Below are 10,213 nucleotides of genomic sequence, written 5' to 3' on the forward strand. Positions count from 1 at the left end.
TCTGGTCGGACATACGTATAAAACACATTATCTATATATATAAAGCTGAAAAGCTGTCTGTCTGTCTCGGTCTGTCTCCAACGCCCGTAAGAACTCAACAACCAAAGCATGTATCGACACGGAACTTTAACGAAATTAAGCGCTCATCATCTGGCAACTCCAAGTTTGTGGTTACAAATCGCTACCTGCTTCCGTTCGTTCTCTATAAAGCTTTGAAGACGTTGGTGTAGAGGAAAACTTGAGCTACATTCCTGTCAAAACCACGAACAAACAGCCAAAGCGTAGAGTATAGAGCTGTTAACCCAATGGTACAGGGTTCGATTCCAGACCATGACAGCTTTTTTTTCTTCTCAGTGCCACCTTTTTGTGACACACTTTTTCGTTTCTTAGCTATTGACGATGATTACTCGGCAATCTGTGCACGTATCGAGACGATTCACACGCGAAACATGATGAAACGCTCACCATCTGGCTACGTAGCAAAGTTTATTGCAAGCTTCTACGTGTGTTCCTTCGTCCGCTATAGCACATTAAAGGCCATGATGTAGAGAAAACTTCAACTGCATTCCATTGCTAATCACACGATAAACAACTCAGCTGGTAAAGCACCTCCCTGAAGTACTGCTGTGTCAGTAGCTAGGGTGTGGGTTCGAATCCCGCCAGTGACACAACTTTTTTTTCTTTTTATATACCTTTTTGGTGCATACTTTTTCTAACTCACTTTTTAGTCTCATATCATCCTGGTATTGCTACACTGCATATGGATTGTTGGAAAAGTATATAGTAGCACATTTGATAGGTATAGGGCAGGCAAGGGCAGGCCGATTGAGTGCATGTTCAAGTTCCTTCTCTTTGTAACTCCAATTCTTTGTGATGTGATGAAGTGTGTACCAGTACCTGTGTATTAAGTTAATTTTACTGCTTGCAGTATAGCTACAAGTGCTTTAAATACTGTTGACCACGTTATTACAGTACCTGCATTTAGCAATTATTAGCTTACATGAAATTTTGCTGTTTAGTTAACTCCATATTCACATCACTGTAACTTAATTATTAGACTTGCATGATGGTAGAATAAGGTTCATAATATCACCATGCATGGTACTTAAGGACATGATCTTTAATGCTTCATTCATATTGTTTGTTTGTTTATTGCTGTTGTTTGTTTATTGCTGTTTATAGACCTCAGTTATTGTATGGTTAATGTGAAATGTGAAATGGTCCTACACGTACGGTCGTTCCTTCATCCACTACAGCATGTTGAAGGCCATGATGTAGAGAAAACTTCAGCTGCATTCCATTGCTAACCACAGGACAAACAACTCAGCTGGTATAGCACCTCCCTGAAAAAAGTTGTTGTAGTTATTGGCAATGTAGGCTGTGGGTTTGAATCCAACCACAGGCATAACTCTTTTTTTTTCATATTGTCTACCATTTTGGTGCATAGTTCTTCTAACTTAACTTTTTACTTATTCTAAGTTCATAGCTTGCTCACAGCATGCAGACTGTTGGAAAACGTATACAGTAGCACATTTGATAGGTATAGGGCAGACGTGGGCAAGCCAATTGGGTGCAGTGCCTGTATGTTTGTCTGTGTTTCTCCTGTGTGTTCTATTAGAGTAAGTGCCTTCTCTTTGTAACTTCAATTCTTTGTGATGTGATGAAGCGTGTACCTGTGTATTAAGTTAATTTTGCTCAAACCTTTGCTTGCAGTATAATAGCTATAACTGCTGTAAATACTGTTGACCACAATTTTACAGTGCCTGCATGATAGGATAGCACCACATAAGTTGCACATGTCTTAGTAATTATTGGTTAGCTTACATGCAATTAGTTAACTCCATGTTCACATTATTAGGCTTGATAATGTGAAAATGTGAATGGTCCTGCATGTAGGGCAGGTACCAATGCTAGTATTACAATATTATAATAGTGCTAACATATCTTCTTCTCTATACAATAACAACTATAAGGACACTGTGAGAATAAAATAGTATAATTTTAATAATATGTACAATTAACATGTTCGATGGTTTGTGATTGCATTCAAAAAAAAAGTCTGTTGCTATTTGGTCTCCAAATTTAGCTGTAAAGAAAAGAGAAATCAAAATTCAATAATGCTATACGTGATAGTCAAAATGGTGTATATAGTTTTATATCCTGTCACAAGCGGTGACATCATTGTTGGATTTAAATACTAGTCAAAGCACTGCAGTGAGTGCAATATGGAAAAACATAGCACGAGGGTGTGGATAAGAGACTAATACAACATGAGGCGAAGTCAAGTGCTGTATTTGACTTGAACAGAGTGCTGGGTTTTTTTCTCTCATATTGCATGAGCAGACAATCAGTAAATGTCTACAGTGATCCCTCAATTATCTAAACTTATTGGGCCCTGGGGGTGTTCAGATAGTTGAAAAGTTCGGATAATAGAATCCCATTAATTAGAACTTGACAAACCTGTCATTAAAATCTTAAACAACACATCAAGGTGACCCTCATCAGTTATTATGTAAGGTTGCTCCACGTAGGCTTTTACTCATTTGATACTGTGAATATAGCTATAAAAGTTGCCATAATCATAGTTGTGATAGCATACGGAATAAAATTATTTACCTCAAAGGCTATACAATAAATCTTAACAACTTGCTAACCTGAGTATAAACTCTCTTAGATTATTGACAGTTGCTTGATAAACTGTAGGACTCTTGAAATTTATTCTCAATGAACCGTGTAATGACTTGGGTGGGGTACCCAGATGTACCATCACAGCTTCTACTGGTGGAGGCTGTTGGTAAGAACACAAGTGTACTATCAGTGTACATTGTTAATGAAGTGGTGAACTGGATTTGCTATGTGTGTAGTACACTAGTGAAATACTCTAATAGAACAGTCACCAGTTACTTAGTTCTCTTACCATCATTGGCTTCATACAGTACATTTTGTAGCTCTTCACTTTTCAAGCTATTATTCTCAACTTCTCAAAGTTTACCTAAAGACAACTTACGGCAAGTAAAGGTATCTATGTTAATATCACACAATTGAATTACATACCATGTTCTCAACCATTGAGTCATTCCCTAGGCATATGAATGTGAGATTCTTCTTGGCCACTGGGAAATATGGTATTAATGGTTGATCAGATACTTTGAAAAGATTACAGGTTTTCTTGTGGGGTCCATGAGCATTTCTAAATCCTATAAAAAATCACAAATTAATCATCATATACATGTACGAGTTTCATAACATATTTTTCTCATTTTACGATACTTTTCAGGAACTATTTTCCATGTTGGTTTTACTCTTTGTACAAGTGAATGACTTAGACCACTAAAGGATTTGATTAGTACATAGACAAGGTGGACATACTTGTACATGTACACAACACACACACACACACACACACACACACACACACACACACACACACACACACACACACACACACACACACACACACACACACACACACACACTACATACACTTAGGTATGCACACTCACTATACTCACCTTAGTATAGCAAACATTGTAGATTGTAATTTCTCAAATCCTTCATGTATTCTACACAACAAATTACATTGATAATCAACATACAGTGTGAGTGTAGTCAGTCACTGACTTGCTATCTTGATCATGTGTCTTATAATTTCCGCTCTTCTTGTTGAGCTCTGCTCTTGTAGTATTGTATATAGTGACGGTCCAGTACAAGTGTTTGTTGGCCAACTATCATTTATGTAGCTACATCAGCAATACCGGAGTTAGTAAAACAATGTACTTGTTTGGATATGTTAATTACTGTAGTATATACATACATGTACCACTTTCACACCTCAGTCCTCAGATCAAAGGAAAGCCAGTGTATTTACATGTCACATATTGCACTAGCTCAAAATGTTAAAGAGATGATTATATGCACTGCTTTAGCAAGATATATGCACTGTAAACAGTATAAACAGTGATAGTTGTAACACAGGCATTCGGGCTTTGCCTGATATGTATGCCCTCTACCCTCAGCTTTGCCTGATATGTATGCCCTCCATACATATCAGGCAAAGCCCGAATGCTCCGTGTTACAGCTAATATGTAACACTTCTGAAGCTGATAGTCTGTACAGGGTGATCATTCACCCAAGCCAATACAAGTGCAGCCACTGGATGTAATTATATATGCATACCTAAAATTTTCAATTATGGGTCAGCAGCAATTACATTCTGGTTACGTTTGGTTACAATGAATGGACACATCCTATAGATTACATGGAGAATTTCAGTTACGGGAGTTTAATGTTTTAATCAGTACTATTGAATTGTTGATGGAAAAATTATGAAATTCTCTAAGGGCCTACATAGGTAAGCTTGCTTGTAGAGTGGTTATTTCATGCAGAATAGCTTCATGGTGGGTGTGTGTCCGTATTCGAAAACATGAGGAAACGACCAGTGACACTAGTTCTCATCATAACCCAACATTTTTCAACTCATAGGATGGCGAGGATAGCAAAATGTGAGTAACAAATTTTCATAGCAAATCCAAGTTATGCATCTTAATCACGTGAGTATTAATTGATCCCCACGATCAATTTCTACTTCAATCTCTATATAAGCACTGCCCAGTTGTGGCCCAGCTACATTTTGTATGTAGCTGGGCTGCATAAAAAATGCAGCCAGGGCGGTTCCTTTGGTCTGAGGTGTGAAAGTATTACATATCTCCTTAAAGCAGTGCACATTCTTGTAACTCAAGACATTGCATACCTAATAGGTTTGCAGTATTTTACCCAGAAATTATCAGATATCTGTTATGTTTTGATGTCTCTTCTTATATAGGAAACCAAGTAAGCTGTGATTGTGGGATTGAATTTTACCAAACAAGATGTGATTGTGGGATGGAATTTTAATGCAACAACAATAGTTTATGGTTTTTATTGCTAATACAGTAATAAAAAGAAACACGATTTAATTAATTACACCTCTACATTCTTTTTATTACCGTATTAACAAAAACTACTGTTGTTGCATTAAAATTCCATCCCAAAATCACATCTTGTTTGGTAAAATTCAATCCCACAATCACAGCTTACTTGGTTTTATAGAAGAGATAACAGCTGAGTATGTCAAATATTAGTTATACCATGTGGCCCTTGGGCAAGTGTGTACATATCAGGCAAAGCACCCGTGCTCGTGGTATAACTATCACATGTACCACTTTCACACCTCAGATCAAAGGAAAGCCAGTGCACATAATTATATGACCAAATTTTAGAAAATCACCCATATGGACGCATGTGAAATAATTAAAATTTTCATGTTTAGTGGGTTACTATTGTGAGCAGAACAGAGTTATAAAAATATTTCTAGTAATTCAAGGTATTGAGAATGGCTTACAATCATTAACAAGTAGGCTTGCACCATAAAGCTTGTTATTTGTTCAATATAAGCATCAAATGCACCCATATGGTTGATCAGTTTTCCAAAATTCAGTCACATATTGCACTGGCTCAAAATTTTAATGAGATATGCACTGCTACCAGTGCGTATATCTTGTTAAGGCAGTGCATATATCTTGTTACACACTGCCTTAATGAGATGTATGCACTGCCACCAATGCATATTATCTTGTTAACTCGAGACATTGCACACCTAATATATAGGAGTGCACACTATATCCAGAAATGATCAGATTTCTTTGATGTTACACTGTTATCCTCTTCTCTTATATAGGGAATCAAGCAAGCTGTGATTGTGGGATTGAATTTTGCCAAAAAACTGTGATTGTGGGATTCAATTTTAATACATCAACAGCAGTTGTTTTTTTTTTTACTTTTGTAAATGTAGTAATTAAAGAAACACAATAAACACTAGCTAGTCTCTTAAAATTACTGTTTTAGCAAAAGTAAAATCAAACTACTGTTTCATATATTAAAATTGAACCCCGCAATCACAGCTTGTTTGGTACAATTACAGCTTACTTGGTTCCCTATATAAGAGAAGGGTATAACAACTAAAGATTTTGCCATTTAGGTATATAAGTCTGCATGCTAAAGTAGAACACATTAGTTATACCACGGGTACTCGTGCTTTGCCTGTATATACGCACTTGCCCTCGGGCGCATGCATATAAAAAACTTGTGTGGGTTTACACCTATGAGATGCTTCCAGAGTTTAGCTTTATGGGATCAAAGTTAGAGCAACTGACTGTTCTATTAGAGTGTCACAATTGAATTGTATTTAAAAACATGTATTAAAGCAGTGCATACATGATGCAATTTTTACAATCTGCTGTACTACAAAATAATGTCAGTATACCAGGATTACCAGCCTAGTTTTAAGTTACACTCATACATGTTATCTGATTCCAAGGCAGCGGAACTTTTAAATCAAGAACGGCTTCTGTGACTTCACTCCCACCCCAACTATGGAACGGCAGTCTTGTGGCTTGTCACCAGCCACCCATGTAGAATTAACTGCTGGAGACAAACACTAATAGCTTTTAACATTGATGAACTTGTGGTAGAAGATAATTATAAATGTCAATTTTAAAAAGGAGACAAAACAGAACACGCGGCAAGAACGCAGTTTTACAACAACCACAAAATGAATGTGTCTGTGTTTTACATTTCAGGACATATTATGTAATGGTTGTATCATGTACCGGAGAAATTTGCCTGATATGTACAGCCAAGCTCGAGGGCCGTCAGGCCTGAGAGCGTGGGCGTACATATCAGGCAAATCACGAGGACACTTGATACAACTGATATGTACCATGCCAATGCAGGCTAAGAGCCTGCGGGTGATTAATCACTCAAACCAAACCAATACAAGACAAACCACCGAATTCATTATATAGACCAACTTGTGAAATTCGATTATGGGACAGCAACAACTAACGTTGTGACTATGTTTATAACATAAACGGGCAAATCATACGGATATCACAGAAACACTCAATTTAGCGACTTTACAAGTGTTTCAAAGTTGCTACATCACTTAAACACTTTACACAGTTTTATAAACATCCAGAGAGGCAAGCTTCACTGTAGAGTGGTTACCTCGTGATATACAAAAAGTGGACGTGGTATGTAATCAAACACGTGGACAAGCACTTGTAAACAGTGTTGGGAGTAACGCGCTACTTATGTAACGCGTTACGTAATATTATTACTTTTGTGGTAATAAAGTAATATAACGAAATACGCTATAAAACAGGTAATATAACGCAAGCTACTTTACTTACAAATGTAATGCGTTACCTAAGTAATATAGTTACTGTAACGAGTCTAATATTACGTAGTATTATTACTACAAGTAACGAAGTTACTAATCTCGTTAGTTATCCTCTGAGTAATGCCTAGCCACAGCGAAGTAACGAGGCCTACTGAATGAAGCTTATTCACCAGCTTCTTACTTATAACCAAAATTTGCATATTGTCCAACAACGCAATCATGTCACGTGATAAGGTGGTAGTTTCACACGTGACAGCTTAAGGCTGTGGACACAAAGTAATATAATATGTAATATTATTACAGTTACTTTATTTTATGAGTAATATGTAACCGTAACTAAATAGTTCAGTTGCAAGTAATATGTAATATGTAACTAGTTACTTTTACAAAGTAACTTGCCCAACACTGCTTGTAAATTACCCATGACACTAGTTCTCACCTTGAACTTTCGTTTGTCAACTTGTAGGGTAGTAAGGGAGTCGAATTGCCTCCGTCTGAGTGCTGTAGGACGGAAAATCAGCTTCATAGTTTTCATCACGTGAGCAATAATAAACTCCCACAATCGAATGCTGCCAGGATTCTTATAAAAACAAACCAACATTACAGTGGAACCTCTCTTATCCGGGCGGTCTGGTACCTACTACTGTCCGTATCTCAGAAATGTCCGTAACTAAGAATAACATGCTATTATGCTAAAGTGACTAACTTATATACAAGTAATGTTGTTATTGCTATCAGTTAGTGCTATGCAGTTTAGTGAGCAGAGGGGAAGTCACTACAGAGCAGTCATGGTCTCTCCCCTGGGCTGTAAAAATGAAGCAGCCCAAAACTAACAGTACAACCATCACAATCATGCATGTACTCAACGAAATCTTTAAAATTATTACACCCCATTTAGACCACTCAGATGTGATCACAACTTTTGAATAAAAATTGAATGCCTAATACTTAGACTACTCTATTGCCAAGCTAGAGTTTATCTCCCTGACTACCTGCGTCTTAGCCTGTGTATGTCCCTCCCTTTTGTATCTTGGATCCACCTTTAGGACACACTAAATTTATTACAAAAACTGAAATCCAGTGGATCTGTACATGCTCTCAAAATAGCTGCCACTGTGAGATGTACATTATGATGTCCACCGATAACAGTTAGTTTGCAATGAGGAAATTGACTGACTGGAAATTCCACTTCAAAACTTTCCATATCCATCCAAAGTTTTTGCAGTTCATAGATTTTGAATGGCACTAGTTTTGTTTGTACAAGTTCAGCTACAGATTGTCTGCTACATATAACCAAGAGTCCATAATTTATTATGGACTCTTGATATAACAATTAGCACAATCTGCATGCAGTAAAGTATTAGGAATATAGTACCTTACTTGCTCATTTCCCACTTTTGGAAGAAATTGTTATATTGTGTACCATATTCCAGAAATGGAAGAAAATAATTATGTTCACTATACTTTCATCCATATTTGGAAGTAGTATACCCTGAGGAAAGATGATCTAAGGTGCTAACTTATAGCTACTATGTAGTAACAATTGTAGCACAGAATTCTCATGACTGAATAGATTTGATTTGTTATACATCAAAGGCACTATACCAAAGAGGTAAGAGTAATCACATTCACACAATGTCCATGCATTATACGACCATTGGTATTACAATCATGATCAAAATTGATGCAGTACATGTACAGTTTATTGTGGCAAACAATTGAGTAATGCATGGCTATTTACATGCAAGTATCTAGAGTTTGAGATGGCCAGTCCTAATAGAACAGTCATATGTGACCCGCACTGCAAAAAGGGGTCTTATAGCCTTTTCAATTGCTTGTACTTGGCAACCCGTAACGTGACTTGTGAATGTGGTATTACCCTGAAAATTGGTCCCCTTATACCCCTAACATAGCATTATGGCTTGGTGTAATATGAAGGTGATTGGTTGAAAACTTGAGGAGTTATGATTAGTTAAACTTGACAATTTAAAGGCTATAAGATCTCTTTTTGCAGACCAGGTCACATGTTTTGTATTTTATAAATGTTACTTATTTTTCCTGTACCAACACAGTAAAACTAGCTTTATCTCAACATATTTAAAACCTGAAAATTTTTCCCAGACCCCCAGAATGGCATCCATCTTGGTGTATTCATTGTATGCTTCAAATTATCCTGTATCAACCAGTTAAATCCTAGCATATGTTTAGCTTTTAAAATTTTTGGTGAAAAATGTTATCAGATTTAATCTCTGATCACTACATGATTTCCTGGGGGAGCATACCTCCTTACCCCAAAGTTTGCATGTAACAGACAATTGGAAACCTGTCACCAAAATTCCTGGAACCGGCCTTGATTACTCATAGCACCTTGATCAATTTAATCCTTATATAAGTTTGAAGAGCTTAAAGTAAAGGAACTATCGTACACAAGCCACTATCTTGCAGTAAGGCTCAAATATAGCCCTGCATAAATATATTTTAAGGCAAAGTAATCTAATGTCCTGGAAACCCTTTATAGCTAGCTTAAGCTAATTGAGACCAGTAAATTTCACTCTAGGACCATGCAGCTCACTTGTGGGGAATCACTGAATTGAATATTTCACAGAGTCCATGCACAATATCCTCCCAAAATACCTTCACTGTAAAAAAGGACATGTTACAGAAAGAAGGAAAAACATTTTACATATACAACACACAATTATGTACACATACAAATACAAAACTAATCATACAGTATGGTAGTGTTGTATGTACTATAGTAGGGATCATGAAAGTTATAGCACCCTCTAATTCCCACTAAAATATTAATGACCAAAAGTCAGCTACAAAGTCCAAAAGTCAGCTACACATGTACAGGAGTATACCTTTTGTCAATGTATACAAACAGTGGCACACATCATGCTTGCACGTGGAATTATCTTTGTCCTCTGCAGCTGTGTCCCACACTGTAAAATAAGCCTGTATGTGTCAAAATATGCTAGCACAATAAAAAGC

The 10,213-nt window shown here is 36.8% G+C and overlaps 2 long non-coding RNA genes across 2 annotated transcripts; both read right to left on the bottom strand.

The window, feature by feature from the left end:
* Window positions 1-1,986: 1,986 nt before the first annotated feature.
* LOC136257762 (uncharacterized) lies at window positions 1,987-3,176 on the bottom strand. The gene is made up of 4 exons (XR_010702140.1): window positions 3,055-3,176; window positions 2,918-2,992; window positions 2,655-2,788; window positions 1,987-2,086 (listed from the first exon to the last, which is right to left on the bottom strand). It is a non-coding gene; the product is annotated as an uncharacterized lncRNA (long non-coding RNA).
* Window positions 3,177-3,446: 270 nt separating this feature from the next.
* Window positions 3,447-7,791, bottom strand: LOC136257763 (uncharacterized). The gene is made up of 3 exons (XR_010702141.1): window positions 7,659-7,791; window positions 3,622-3,740; window positions 3,447-3,563 (listed from the first exon to the last, which is right to left on the bottom strand). It is a non-coding gene; the product is annotated as an uncharacterized lncRNA (long non-coding RNA).
* Between the last annotated feature and the right edge of the window lie 2,422 nt (window positions 7,792-10,213).

This window comes from Dysidea avara, chromosome 6 (genome assembly GCF_963678975.1).
Source record: "Dysidea avara chromosome 6, odDysAvar1.4, whole genome shotgun sequence".
Classification (NCBI taxonomy): Eukaryota; Metazoa; Porifera; class Demospongiae; order Dictyoceratida; family Dysideidae; genus Dysidea; species Dysidea avara.